The following is a 16,046-nucleotide window of genomic DNA, read 5'->3' as shown; positions in this document are numbered from 1 at the left end:
TCCTCTTAACTTTTTTTTGGCACTCCTTATTCACTGTCTCATTCCCTTTTTTGTAGATCTCAGATTTTCTGTTTTGGCTTCTCTGTGATCAACGTTTTCATCTTAAGCACATGAATTCCAACATGCAGTGTTTGTGAAAAGTAAAAAAATAAATAAATAAATAAACTCTAACACTTCTGGGAAAAGACAATATTTTCCAAAAGTAATGACTGGGTAAATTAACACAATTTCACAATTTTCTTCCTTTACTCATACAAAGATATAAATCAAATTTTCATATCTTTTATGGGTCACATTTGATCACTGGGATACAGTTGTCTTGTTTTGTATTCTGTACAAATACATAGCATATGCCCATTCTTACAAATTTATTTCATGTATTTTAAAATTTTAATGTGTATTTTATAGTATAAGTGGATCAATATTAGTATATAAAAAATAACATTCAAAATTGTATTAGGCCAGGCAACGTGGCACATGCCTGTAATTGAACTTGCTGAGGATTCTCAGACATCAGTATTGTATGTTCAAAGCCAGCCTACATAACTTAGCAAGGCCATAAGCATAGAATCAAGAATTAATGGATTTGTTTGTTCAATGCCTTAAAACAATTTAAAAATTGTTTTCTGAAAGTGAATTTCTGTATGGGAAACAGAAAAAGTTTAGACTCTTTCTTCATATATCCATAAAAGAAAGGAACACATTTTGATGTAATCCTAAACACACCTAACCTTCCTTTATGTGGTGCAATGAGGAACCACAGAAAAATATTCTTCTATGCATATTGCTATCTCCAGGTTTAAGCATATCAACTATATATGATTTGATTATGTAAATATATCATAGTATTATGGTAAAGAAAGGTCTATATTTATTTCCATGCTGATGTATCATTGTTGTTAGAAAGCATCCTGGGTAATGTGAACCATTCACAAAGATGAGCTAAGAGAATCCTGTGGCCCATCCCTTCCCAGCTGTTCCCCATTGTGATTATGCCTGGCACAATAGAGTTTAGAAAATGAGGGGACAAAAGAAAAGCTCTCTGTAATCAGTGGAGTAATTTGAGAAACAATTCTCAGTAAATGGTACTAGGAATGATGCTGCCAGTTTGGTTCCTGAATACCATCTTGTGCAAGGCAATAATATTTCACTTAACTCACTGAAGAAATCAATCTGCCCCTAGACTAGATATTGTGTAAGGACATATAAATAACAATGAATCTAGTATAAATTTCTGAAATAGTTCACATTTGAAAAACCCATATATTGTAAGAGGAAGGATGGACCAAATAAGCATATGAGAAAAACAGATCAAAAGGGAAACAAAAAAGAAATGTAAAAAAAAAAGTTTGGTTTGTTAGAGGTGATAGTGAGAACTGGGGGAATCCTCAGAGTTATGACTTTCCTAATTATCTGAATCAAGGAAGCAGCTATGTCAGATATTGTGCCATCCTGCCATAGTCAGAATCATGGGCAGCTGAATGATACATGCATCATTATACATGTTACCAAAACTAGGGTTAACTGCTCAGGCAGTGGACATCATCTGGAGATCAGAAAAGAAGTTGAGAGAATTACAGGAGGAGGACATACCTCTGTTGACCCCACTTCAAGTTGGACTTTTAGAACCTGCTGGTGGGCAGATTGCAGGAAGAAGAAGCAAAGGGAGCACACATCTGTTTCTTCATGTGCAGTGTGAGCATCAGCTTGTGTCTCTCTTAGGGATGACATGACAGGGAAATCCTATTACTTACTCACCACTGAGGTATGGATGTGCAGTCTCACATACTTAGGTTTGTCATTATCACACAGCTCAGCTTCACAATTGATGCTAATTTTCTCATCCTTCTATTCACTAATGTAAAAGTGCACAGAGGGGATCTGGATGGTGACACTGTTCGTGCTTCAAGCAAATTTATTTGGGACTGAGGATCATAAAGGCAGCACCCTCTACCTTGTAGCACTACTTGTGGTGAAAATCTATGAAGAACAATTGGGAGCAATGGCTGGTGTCTCAGGAAAGGCAAAACCATCACCGGCAGAAGTCAGTCCTGCAGGCATATCTGCCATGAAATACAGGAACTCCAGCAACACGATTAGCAAAACCCTGGACAATATTTGTGCAAATGAATGGCAACTATGTGTGAGAAATAGAGGTGAGTATTATTGGTTAGGTTTGTAAATTTTTAGGGTTGTGCAATACATCTCAGGGTTCACATGTAGAGCTATAATACTTATATTAGGGCTTTTTAAAATTTTTCCTAATTGGGGTGAGACAGGTGTTGGTGAGGATGTGGGGAGAAAGGTACACTCATACATTGCTGGTGGGGCTGCAAATTAGTGCAGCCACTCTGGAAAGCAGTGTGGAGATTCCTTAGAAAACTTGGAATGGAACCACCATTTGACCCAGCTATCCCACTCCTTGGCCTATACCCAAAGGACTTAAAATCAGCATACTACAGAGATACAGCCACATCAATGTTCATAGCTGCTCAATTCACAATAGCCAGATTGTGGAACCAACCTAGATGTCCTTCAATTGATGAGTGGATAAAGAAACTGTGGTATATATATACAATGGAATATTACTTTGCCATAAAGAACGATAAAATTATGGCATTTACAGGCAAATGGATGAAATTGGAGACCATCATGCTAAGTGAAATAAGCCAATCTCAAAAAATTAAAGGACGAATGGTCTCACTGATAAGTGGATGATGATACATAGGGGGGAAGGTGGGGGGAGTTAGTGTTAGGGTTAGGGTTAGGGTTAGAGTTAGGGAGGGGGACAAGAATGGAGGAAGAAAGGACTGTTTAGAGGGAAAAGAAAGGTGGGAGGGGTGGGGGGAAGGGAAAAAATAATAGAATGAATCAAACAATATTACCATATGTAAATTTATGATTATACAAATGGTATGCCTTTAACCCATGTACAGACAAACAACATGTATCCCATTCGTTTACAATAAATAAAAAAAAAACTCCAAAAAAATTTTTTTTCCTGATAAAATCCACTAGAAAAGAAAGTGTTCTTTTAAAAAGTATTTTCATTTGTAGATGGTCACAATACCTTTAATTTATTTATTTTATTTTTATGTGGTCCTGAGGATGGAACCAAGTGCCTCACAAGTTCTAGGCAAGTCCTATTCCAGTGAGCCACAACCCCAGCCTGAGGAAGTGTTCTTTATAAAGTAAAAAACCAGGAAGCCCCAGAAGAGATTCTATGAGGACCCCAAGTTATCATTACTTGGAAACCCAAGCAGAACTGCAGGAGAGTCTGTCTAACTGATTGATTTAGTGTGTAAGATTCAACTCCTGTTCCTGTTCAACAGATTTGGCTTTCTTATTTAATCTGTTCTTAGTTCCAAGAAAAAGAGTTGTGTTAACATTTATCTGTTCATTTTCAAGACATGAAAAGTCCAGTTTTGGAAAAAAATCTGAAAATTAGGTACAGTGACAAGGGCAGAATTATATTCAAGTGACAGAAATGTTCCTCTAAACAAAATCAGATTCAGATACTTCATTGTGACAGAAATTGGAAAGGGTACCCTTTTTAGTGAGTAAAACATTGAAGACTATTGAACACAAATATTCTTCCCCCATACTATGAAGTATTATATCTCTGGGTGTTTTGAAGCCAGGAATGGGAAATTACCAGCTTGTTAATTTGATTTTTATAGTATTTAATGTATTTTCAAACCTCTTATTATGAATCTCTCATTTGACATTTCTCTATTGATCTGGTACCTGATAAGGGAAATTTTAATTGGTAAAGTTAATTTGGATACAAAGATTTCATGAGAAAATACAAATATGTCATTTACAGCAATGTGATATTCCCCTCTATACATTGAGCTCTCGTACACAGAATGTCATTTTCTTTTAAAGATTTCAAAATTTACAATGACTTAAACTACAGAAATTGCTTACATCTGTATTAGTTCTATTTGATTTATGAAGATGACAGAAGCAAAATTATAAATATTAAAAATGTTAAATTAAAACTTATGACTTACCTGATAATATGTATACTGTAAAGCTTAAAATCTCCAGATGACATAGCATATGTAATTTTTCTGACTGAAAGGTAATAAAAATGGAAAAATAAAATTGACATTTCCTTTAAAATTGACTATCTTAAGGAGAATCTAAATTAAAGAAGCAAGCATTCTTAGAAGAGATTATCTTCATTTTTGTCATGGAGAACACATCCTCTGGGCTGAGTAGGACTGTTGGAGCTGAAATATCCTCTACAGCTACTGCAAACCTCACTAGTAGGTTCAAATTTCCTGCTTTCATAAACTTTCTTGGACCCACAATTACAATTCCTCTATTTTGGGGTGAGGAATTCCTGGTACCTCCCCTGGTTACCCAGTGACTCTAAGAGTACTCTCCCTTTTGTGTGTGATGAGTTCCTCTTTCCCAGCTTGATCCCATGTGGAGAACTTGGTTTATGGGTACTGCTGGGACTGTATGTCATCATTTCCATACTGGCAGTTTTGTAATTCATACTCTGAATAAAATATTAAAATTAATCTGAAATAAAATAAAATGTAAAAAATTAGAGGTAGAGCTGAAGGTCACAGGTTGAGGAGATAAGAGGCAGCTTAAAGGCATTGAGAGCTGTGGTGGATCCTGAACTCGGATTCTGTGTTAAGGAACCTGCATTATCAGCCATCATCTTCACTAATGGAAATTAGGGAAGCCTGCATTTCTCTGAGAGATACCAGGTAAAATTAGTCTTAGTACTCTCTGTACTATATATGAAGTTATATAAAGCATTATAGAGTTACATTATATTAGGTAGAGGGTAGTTCCAGGAGGGGAAGTGGTATGGAGGTAAGAAGGATAGCAGAGTAAAACAGACATTATCTCATGCACATATATGACTGCATGATGGATGTGTTCCTACAATATGTACAATCAGAAAATGTGATATTACACTCCATTTATGTATTATTTATTAAAATATATATTACTCTCATGTTCAACTAATTAGAACCAATAAATTTTTTTAATGATGAAATGGAGCTCTTGGACCTGGAGTCATAAGAAAGTAAAATCACTTCAAGAGACCTTCAGATATTCCAGATGTTGGAATCAGAAGACAGCTCTTTGACACAATGATTATCAATATGTGAAGGGTTAATACAGGTATGGCAACAAATGGAAATCTAGTTATTTTTAGAGAGAATCATAAACTTTGACTAAATGGAAATATATAAAATGACAACTCTAATATCAACAGGCTAAAATTCCACATGGCTTGGACTGGAGTGATTTGAAAGAAAATTTCGACAAATGCCAAAGCATGAGACTTCTAAAGCCTTGTTAAAGGAAAACTTAAAATAGAATAATACCACAAGTAGTTGAACAGGCATTCAACATATGGGCAAGTAGGGAAGACTCATCTGGGGAGGAGCCACACCAGGTTTTCATGCACTATGGAAAAGTTTTGCACCATATGCAGCCCAGTTCTGGATGAGTTAAACCTCTGTCTTTGGTGACCATGGTTTTGCCCTACTCCCTTGAATAACATGATAAATTTATCACCAAGGTGTCACCTTAAAACCTGTCCCACATGTAAACTCATTCCATGGAAGGCTTCTGGAATGATTGTGACAAATGGGTTGGTTTGCCCCCAACTTTATGGAGATTGCTTTGTGTGGAGCAACAGAGAGCTCTTTTGAAGAGGCACAGAAGTGTAGACATACATCCTTGTTTTTATACTGTGAGCTTAGTGTGTGACTTAGAGAAGGTGAGTCCAATCTCTCTTTTTCTTAATTCCCCTGATTTTTAATATAGGCAAAAATGACTCCATCTATAATCGTGAGAATGAGGCACCAGAACACTAATACCTGGGCTATTGCTTCAACCAGCTAAACAAGAATCTCTGGAAATTAGTTTTCAGGCATTGAATTTATGAAAGCTCTGGGAGGTCCTCAGATGTAGTGATTAGTCTTGAATAAATGTTAATGGACCAAGGTCTGGAATGGATCAGCATGCATTTGAATTCTGGATTTTATATATTTTATATTATATTTTACAAGATCTTGAATAGATTTTAACCTCTCATAGCCTCTATTTATTCATCTATAAGATGGGACTGATCCATTTGCTTTTCAAGGCTATGATGAGAATTAAATGACTTCATAGAGAGTAAGTACTTGGTGCACAGTGAGTGCTCCCTAAGCCAGGGCAGGATAGACTTTGTATTCTAGCTTTATTGGTGCACACCCATAAGCAGCTCTGTTGACAAAGCCTTGAGCAATTTAACAGCACTCTGTCTCAAAATAAAATACAAAATATGTCTGGGGATGTGACTCAGTAGTGAAGTTGCCCAATTTCAATTCCTAATATAAAAAAACCATTTCTATTAGTGCATTATAATTATTTTAATAGTGTGTTCATTGTGACATATCCACAAATGTGCATAACGCCATTTGATCAGTCTCATTCACCAGTGCCTGGATTTTCCATCTCATCCTCCCTCCCAGCAGTCTCTACTCCACTCCTCTACCTCTTATTTTTGTGAGACACCCTTTCTTTTTTTATTTCATTTTTCTTTATACCTTTCATGTAGGAGAGAAAACACTAGAAACTTGACTTTCTGAGTCTGGGTTATTTCAATTAGCACGATGTTCTCCAGGTTCATTTATTTCTCATAAATGACAAAATTCCATTCTTCTTTATGGCTGAGTAGAATGAGTACACTGGTGAAGACTTACATAGATGCTATTTACTGGGAATGTCACCTGCCAGCACACAGGAGCCTGCTGTTGTGGGAACCAGGGTACTAAGACCCAGGGAGCAAGAGGTTGATGTGAAGCATGTGGGGACCTTCCATCTGTGGCCTTGATTGTTCGTACACCCACCAACTAGCCTGATCACCTCCAGAGCATCCTTCATTGTCTGTGTTGACCACTAACTTGTCTCTCTGACTGAGTTTTCATTATAGTTTTCTTCCTTATGCAAGGGGGGCAGCCTGAAGGTGAAATCTCAGCATCCTCCAGGTGTTAGCTGTAGGACTCAGTTCCTGCCCACAATTATTTCCCCTGTGTTTATGCATGAAACTGTGTTTAGCAGCATTAGAGTGGCCAGTTCATCACATAACTTTTCTGCTATTCTGGACCTAAGATCGGACTAGAGGCAGGAATCTTTAGTCAGAAATGACCTGGGTCCGCTTTCCTGGTGAACTTGGTTAAATTGTTTTACTTTTCTGGGATTCAGTTTTACTATGTTATAAAGTGTGATTGAACATTTGATTTCAGGTATAGGGCCCAGTGGATTTTTTCCAAATGTGATGTGTAGATAGGCAGAATGTGGGGATGGGACTTAGTGGGTCTCCCTGAGCAACTTGCTCTTGTTTCTGCATGTACATAGGTGCACACAGGGAGGGATGCCCAGAGAGCCCATAACCTGTTTGAAACTAATATAAGTGTTCATATAGGTGAAAAAAGTTGAGTGGACAAAGTTCTTATTTGAAATGTATTTTAGTCTGTTTGGTCTACTATAAATAAATACCAGAAACTAGGTAACTTATAAGGAGCAGAATATAGATTGTGTAATTCTCAAGGTAGAATGTCCAAGATAAAATCTCCAGCATGTTTATTATCTTGTGAGGAAATTCTTCCTCATAGGAAGCTCTAACCTGAAGGTTTGTGTTCCCTGAAATACCTAGGTTGAGCATCGCCCCACCACGGTGATAGCATGAGAAAGTGGGTCCTTGGACAGGTGATGAGTTCATGAGCCTGTAGCCTTCATCAGTGGAATTTGTGCCCTTATGATCAGGTGTCAAAGGTTAGCTGGCCCCTTCCAGCCTATGAGAACACAACAAGAAGTTTCCATCCATTAGAAATGTCCTCACCAGACAATGAATCTCTTAGTGCCTTGATCTTCCACAGTAAAAATGAGTGTCTCTGGCTTATAAGCCACCCATTCTATTATAATGTGTTATACCAACTTATTCAGATTAATGCACTGCACTGTCTGGCTATGTCAGAAATTGAGAGATCTCTGTGGCTATTTTTTTTTTATATAGAACAATAATTCCATTCCTGTTGTACAACTCCAAAGACTTAATAACCTCTGAGACTTCATCTCTTATCATCACCTTGGGGGTTTAGGATTTCAAGATAAAAATTTTGGGAAAACATAAGCATTCAGACTGTACTAAAAATAAAGACTTCCTTTGTTAAAAATATCTGAGTGCCTGAAACTGACATAGGTGTCAGTGCGTCTTCACCTTCATTTTGTGAATATTTGAGAACATGTGTGCCATTAATTGGTCCTCAGTAGAGAATGTTCTTCATATCTGATGGGACACCTGGTGACCAGCTTCCCAAGGGTTGATGACTGTGTGGAAGCTGAGTGGTTATCACCCCAAACCTGAAAGGACTTTAGGATGTTGACTTATGGGTTGTTAAGAACCAGCCCCAAAATGGGTGAGGAGAGTGTCACCAGAAGAGGTGAGTGGATCAACCTTGCCCCTCTTCTAAGGATACCTGCAATGCAAGGCTGACACAAGGACATGAAAACACATATTGGTCCCACATGGGAGATGGGGCAGAAGGTTGGTACTGGATGGACATGAGAGGATTTAGTTCGGCCCATGCTCACAATAAGCTACCATGAAACACAAATCTCTATTTACACAGGGTACAGGATTGGTCATTTTCTCCCAGGTGTGTACAGCCATGTTTCTGGAAGAAGGACCTGGAAGGAACTGTCAAGTTCTTTCTGTTTTCTTGGCATTAAACTGTCAAAGAATCCTTCAGTATATATTAATAACAGCATTTGTACACTCAGCAGGTTGGTTAATCTCTATCAGAAGTGGCTCCTTCTCTTGTGGCCTCCAGTCTAATAGAGGAACCATGAAACTCACATGGTCCCTTGCTGTACTAACAATACACATAGCTAATGGATTATGGCACCATTTATTGTCCAGTACTGACTGGCAACTGTTACCCCACAACCACAATTTCTACTTTAGATAAAAATTTTGAGCACATTGAACTAGAAGATCCTAGAAATTAGGTAAGATTAAAAAATCATTTAACCTAGAATAGGATGGTTTATGCTAGGGGGTCAGACCTGGAAAGTTTCATTTTTATCTCTTTGATCTAATTATAAGTTATTACCATATGGAATTCAAGAAGTTAAGAATATTTGATTTTATATTTAGCCATTGATCTTTTAGCATTTTAATTTTGCAATTTCTTCAGATACTCCCTGTACCAAATACATTTATAAAAATTGATGCCATTTATGTCAAATATTAGTTACTCATTTTTAATTATAAAAACAGGAAATGAGGCAAGTGTAGCTAACAGGATTAGCCATCTTCTTCCTGTTGACAAAAGTATCCTTGAAACAAGAGATATTAATTCTAGACATTTAATATAGACCAACAATTTATATTTTGACCACCTACAAAAACTCGTGAGTTACTAATTTCAAAGCAATCTTTTCCCTCAACTTTTTACCTAATTTAATTTAAACTTGTTTTTAAGTTCAAAGGAACGAAAATGCATTTGGATACATTTTCTATTTCAATTTTGATATCTGAGCTCTCATTCTTCTATATTCCAACTTTGATACCATGTACATGTTATATAGACACAAGAACATAAGTAGACAAAACAATACTATACATAGGGGTGCACACATATATAAAACAGACAGAAAACAAAGACCTTGTAGCCTTTTAGGTAGATCTCCACAGGTAGGAGGCAACATTGCAGATGTTTTTTAAAGTCTATATTAGATTTAACCTGTTAAAAATTAAGAGTCAATCAGATTTACTTTATGACCTAATTATAGGGGAGGCCTGTAGAGTTGAAAATTCTAGGTGTCATGGTGGACACTGAAATCAAATGTTCAGGTGACCACTACTCCTTGATGGCTATTGGAGGTTTTTCAACATCTCCGTGTCTATGTCCTTCTTAGGATTTTACTAAGGGATATTTTCCAATGCATTTGGGAGACAATTCTTGAATATTTGTCCTCAAAACACATATGGAGTATAAAAACCTGTATAGTTAGGTAAAATAAGACTGATCAGAAAAATATATATTATCTAGGTGTGCAGGATGAGATGTGAATTCACTACAAAAACATGAGATTAAAAATAATAATTTTTTTAAACAGGAATTCTAAAAGTCACACAATTCTAATTATTAAAGGAGCATATAGAACATCTCTATCAGATCAGAGTGTATTTTTGGGTCAGATTAGATCCAATCCAGATATTTAAATAATGTGAGGGTCTTGAAATCCTCAGGTAAATATTTTTAAGGTAAAGAAGACTTGTATATATGAGATCATTCCATTTTTCTCTATGTGCTGCAGTTTTTATGGAGGAACTTAAGAAAGCAGAGTGAAACAATATGAGTAAAGATAACATTGCCAGCTGTTTAGATTCCACAGTAGCTTGCATTTAAAAGTGAACTTTTTTTCTGTGTTCTCAAACTGGGTTTGAATAATTGCTTGTCCAGTTTGCATTTTAAATGCAAGCCTAGGATTTATAAACATCTGGCAGAAAATGAGAAATAAGGAAATCTGCCTTTTTGAGCTAGAGAGACAAAATCTCATGAATAGAGCATTTAATCCATTTTTTTCTATTGTAAAATCAGTCTCTTCAGCTGTGATACTATAGTTTACATTTTTTCTAAAGGCACCACTCATTGTTGTATTCCTCAAGCTTCAATATTTACTGTGAGCATTTGTACACAAAGGTTCCTCTCTTTGGAAACTGCATGTCCAATAGTTTACACCCAGTTCTATACTTGCACACATTACCCTACTTTATCTGACATGCATCCTCAAGAGTATACCCTCTTCTAATTCTTGAGGTTCCCCTGTGTCCATTCCCTGTTTGGGCACCAAATGCTACAACCCAGAAGGGTGTACCCTAAATACATCAAGGGGAAATGAGTGACTAACAAAGACACCAAAACCCTTACCAATAGAAAGCTGGGTCCATGTGAGACACCAACATCTATTGGAGAAAGAGTGATGAAGAGTTAGGACAATATGTTATATGGGTTTTATCTCTGAGATAGGTAGATAGGACTCAGGGGTGTATTGTGAGGACTTTCTGATGTGTTTAGAGATTGCTCAATGAAGTATGGAGAATTCATCTCTAAGGTGTGTCTAGATTAAACTTTTAGGTGTGTAAGAAGGGCTTTTGATGTGAGTAAGGAGGGCTTTCTTAGTTGTGTAGGGAGGTTACTTTGAAGCACGTAATAGGAACACTCTAAAAGGTGAAGAGAGGGCTTTTGGAGGCATGCAGGATGGCTAAATGAGGTATGTAAGAGGACTCCTTGACATGAGTCAGAGTGCTCCCATAGGGAAGTAAGAAGGGCTGTTTGATGTGTATAGAAAAGTCCTCTGTAATGAGTGAAAAGGGCTCTCAGATTTGTGCAGTGTGATCTCCTTGAAATTTGCAGGGATGGATCTCTGAGGTGTGCAGAGGCTGCCCGTGAGGGAAGTAGAGTAAGGTGGGCACTCTGAGGTTAGTAGCAATGGTCCTACAAACTGTGTAGCAAGGGTTCTATGAGATGTGTAGGAGAGTGCTATGAGGTGTGTTGTGTCAGAGGGCACCTTGAATTGTGGCCTTCTGAGTTGAGTAGGTAAGGCTCGCTAGGATGAATAGGCAGGGCACTCTGAGGTGAGCAGAAAGATCTCATTGAGTTGTGTACAGAGGGACTTCTGAGGTGTGCAGTGCGAGATTTTGAGTTGAGTAGTGAGGACACATACAGATGTGAATGGACTCTGAGAGGTGTGTAACACGACTCAGTGAAGTGGTAAGACAGGACTTTGAGGTATGTAGAACTTCTGAGCTTCATATGGAGGGCTGATGAGGTGTGTAGAGAGGAGTATCTGAGTTGAGTAGGAAGAACTGTCTGAGATTTGTAGTGGAGGTTCTCTGTGGTGTGTAGGAAGGAAAGATTGAGGTCCGTATGGACAGATGGATCACTGAGCTATGTTCAGAGATCTCTCTGAGATGTGCAGAAAAGACTCTTCATTTGCATAGGAGGACATTCTCTGGTGTTTAGGAATGGCTGTCTGAGGTTTGTGGGGAGGACTCTGTGGTGTGTAGTTAACTTGCTCTGATTTGTGTAGGGTGGAATACATGAGGTGTGAAGAAGGAATCTATTAGGGGTACAAGAGGGTTTTTACTGAATAGGAGTACTAACTCATTTGTGTAGGGAGGATTCACTGATACAACTAGCGAGAAGTCTCTGAGATTAGTAGGGAGAACATTCTGAGTGTGATGAGAGGGTTTTTTAGGAACATAGAAGGAATCTTAGGTTTTTATTAAGGGAGTATCTCAAGGGCACTCTGAGGTTTGTAGGAAGGGCATTATGATGTTCATATTGAAGTTCTCTCTGAGATATGGAGGGAGTACTCTCTGAGGAAGATTCTCTGTGGTTTATAGGGTTGAGAATGGGTTCATTGAGTTGTTTTTGGATGACCCTGTAATGTGAGTAGTGACAGATCTCTGAGATGAATAGCGCAAACGTACTGAAGTGTAAAATGAGGACTCTATGAGTTGTGTAACACAGCTTTCTCGAGTGTAAAGGAAGGGTTATCTTAGGTGTATTAAAGGCTGTGTGTAGTGTGTACCCAGGCTTCTCTGAGGAACACAGAAAAACTTTCTAAGGTGTGGAGAGATTTCTCAGTGAGGCGTATATTTTGTGTACGGATGGCCCTCTGAGGTGTGTAGGAACAACCCTTGATGTGAGTAGGGGTGCCTTTCTGAGGTGTGTACGGAGATGACATTGTAAGAGTGTGCTATGACATGCCTCAGAGGGCTTCTTGAAGTGTGTGGCTATGCCTTCTGAGTAGGTAAGCTCACTGATATACTTAGGAAGGTCCCTCTGAGGTAAATAGAAAGTACTCAGTCAATTGTCTGTGGTGGGGTTCTAAAGTGAGCAGTGTGAACTCTCTGAGATGTGTAGGGTGAACAACTGATGTAGAAGTGAGGGATACTGAGGTGTGTAGAGAATACTAACTGGGGTGTATAGGGTGGGCACATTTTGGTGTGTAGAAAAGGCTCACCAAAATGTGTAAGGATTACTCTCTAATGAGAGTAATGAGAGATATCTAAAATAAGTAGGGAGGACACACTGGGGCGTGAATGAAAGGTACTATAAGGTGTATGAGTGGGGTCTCTAAAGCATGAAGGAAAGGATTCTGAGGTGTGTAAAAAGGACTTTCTGAGCTGTATGAGAAGGTTCTAAGAGGTATGTAGGGAGGACACTGTTAGTTTATGTGTGTGTGTGTGTGTGTGTGTGTGTGTGTGTGTGTGTGTGTGTTTAAGTTTTCTGCGTTGTATAAGAAGGTCTTCATGAGTTGTGCAGGAGGAATCCAAGAGGGGAGTACGAGGGATTTTGATTTAGCAGGAGTAATATGTCAGTTGTGTAAGGACAGCCTTCTGAAATGAGTAGCACCATCTCTTTGAGATGAGTATGTGTAAAAGACAGAGTGTTATGGGAGGGTGTTTTGAGTGGAGAAGAGGGAGTCTCTGTGGTGTTTAATGAGAGCACACAAAGGTGTATCACAATAGCTCTCTGAGGTGTGTAGGGAGGTCCATTTTGGTAAGTACCAAGGACTATCTATGATGTGTAGGTAAGGTATTCTGAGGGGTGTAGGAAGGGCATTCTTTGTTTTGTATCCAAGGCACTCAAAGACATAGAGAGTCTTACTCTTCAAACGAATTTTATGATTTTCTCTATTTCTATAAGGTATGTCATTGTGAATTCAATTGGAATTGCATTCAATATGTATAGCACTTTTGATAATATGGCCATTTACTAAGGTTATAGAGGCTACTTAGGTCATGGAGACTTCACTTTCATAGGGACTACTGACATCATAGACTTTTCAGACCATAAAGATTTCTCAGGTCATAGAGTTGAAGTGGGTCACCCATGAAATTTAGATGACTCAGACCATTAAAATACACAAATAGTAGTTGCACAGGTAATAGAGGTACCTGAGTAATAGACTTACATGAAATTGAACATGCTTAGTTCAATGTTTACTGGTATTTTGGCTAATGTATCTGAAATTTAGTGGTGTATTCATAAACAAATTTTTTTTTCAGTGCCTAAATCTTTATTTTTCATAACCTACATTTTTTCCAAATTAGACAGTTTTACACTGAATGACACAAAAGGAAACTTAAATTACCAATAGTTTACATGTAAGCTTGATTCCAGTCTTAATGAAAAGAAGAACAAAAGAAAACCCTCAAGAAAGCTTCCACATTACACTTCCATTCTGTGACTTGGCAGCTGTTAGTGCTCCTTGAATCTTCGATTGTCTGCTACTTTCCATGTTAATAGGCTACAAAGCACACAAAACCCACAACTACAGCTCAATGAAGGGGACACAAAGACAGGTATGCACCATCAGTCACCTGTTGTGATACATCGAACCAGTTTTAAATGTAAACTGCAAAACTCCTGACTAATACAGCAACATAAGACATTTTCTGCCACCCACTTGTGGCAACCAGTGATGCAATGACAGGAGGGACTGATCAGAGACATCATGACACCAACTCTTAGAGAGCAACTACTCAAAATTCATGTCTGGTGACACGGGCCAGATTCTTACTCCTATATTTCCAAATGGTAAGTACCACACAATTTTACAAGTTAAAATGTCATTTGTGACTGCAATATCTGATTCTATAACTCAGGATACTGCTGAGAAAGGAATGAGTAAATAAAAAGTATGAAAACCACATGTCATTAGCTCTATGTGACATAGCAACTGTCTGCATGCACCCTCACAGCTTCCTATTGTGATGACTCCCAATTTCTTTTATCTGAATGGAAAATCTTGAAGTAGTATCAGAAAGGTTTATTGTTGTCTGTTTGTTTTGACATTATGTAGCTATCTGGAATATCACCTTTGCTTAATTAAACAGTGCTATAAAAATGACATCCGAGCAAGGTTTCAGCTCTGGATGCCACACTGTCCCTGGCTAAGCAGTGATTAACAGTGCATTGACCTCCTCCAGGCGTAGCAGAACCCATCAGAGCAGCACCCTCACTGTCATGACTATGCCACCCGTGCCCACCTGCTTTCCTGACTGCAGCTGCTGACCTTTTACACTTTCAGCTCATACACAAACTGCACAGCTGCCTAACCACACACGCAGCTGTGCCTCAGGAAAGGACTGCTCATTATTAAAAACCAGGACTTGCCCTGCGGGTGCTGTGACTGGGGGATGCCCGGCCCCTCCTCCGGCAAAGATGTGACATGAAGGACCCTAGGTCTCAGAGCTCGCCTTTCCAGCTTTTACAGTTTAGTGGGTTTAAGAAATCAATTATTTCTGACTTTTTTTCTTTTCCTTCTTGGTCAGTGATCTGACAACTACAAAGAAATTAATTCCCAAGTTCCTTTAGCGGGCATTTGAAACTTATCAGCACTGTGTATATTTCTATATATTTGAATAATGAAAAATGGTCTGAAAGAAATGGTCAAATACACCAGGCATGTTTCCCTCTGGCAGGATAAATCACACTTAGCAGTATATGATTTTAATTAGATTATTTTTTACTTTCACTTGAATATCCTGCTAGTTTCTGCTTTCTATATTATACTTCAAAATCCTTTCACATTAGATATGATTAGTATGTACTTACATACTGTTTAAGAATATGAAAACATCTGAAGGCTTTTAATAAGACTTTCCACTTCCCTTTTGCAGCAAAGAGGCAGAATCAGTTCAACACACCAATATAAAGGGGGGGAAAAAAACCTCAACAAATTAATGTTCAAACCACAACATTTAGTTTATCTACATCCAGCTCAACAGCAACATTTATAATATATCAATAATTTTTATCAGATTTTTCTCTGTAGGGTACCTTTTTAATATGTTCTGATTATTTACAACTGTACAAGCAAAGCACACTCCCAAGTGCACATATTTAATACAGTATCGACTATTTGCATTTACAGGATTTTTTCAACAATCTGAAAAAAGATCAATTGTTGAAGATCTTTAAGGTATATTACAAAAA

Source organism: Sciurus vulgaris, assembly GCF_902686455.1.
Source record: "Sciurus vulgaris genome assembly, chromosome: 17".
NCBI classification, from domain to species: Eukaryota; Metazoa; Chordata; class Mammalia; order Rodentia; family Sciuridae; genus Sciurus; species Sciurus vulgaris.
Note: the sequence above shows the minus strand (reverse complement) of the source record.